Source organism: Cariama cristata, unplaced genomic scaffold (assembly GCF_000690535.1).
Source record: "Cariama cristata isolate BGI_N322 unplaced genomic scaffold, ASM69053v1 scaffold423, whole genome shotgun sequence".
Lineage (NCBI taxonomy): Eukaryota > Metazoa > Chordata > Aves > Cariamiformes > Cariamidae > Cariama > Cariama cristata.
This window is the reverse complement of record NW_009609936.1, coordinates 295,970-296,174: the sequence shown is the minus strand read 5'-3', so window position 1 is coordinate 296,174 and position 205 is coordinate 295,970.

Below are 205 nucleotides of genomic sequence, written 5' to 3'. Positions count from 1 at the left end.
ACCACCCAACAACCCGCAGCTTTGAAATAAAATACTCCAACAGCGTCTGGCTCTCTGCGCCTGTGTGTTTTGTCCGTGCCGGACCCCTCGCCTCTGCCATGCCGACCTGCCAGTACACCGGTCTCCCCTGCTTGGCGGGGCGACCCCCGGCTGAGCCCTGGGGGGGCTGGACCCTCCCTCGGGGACTCTTCGGTCTTCGTGGAAG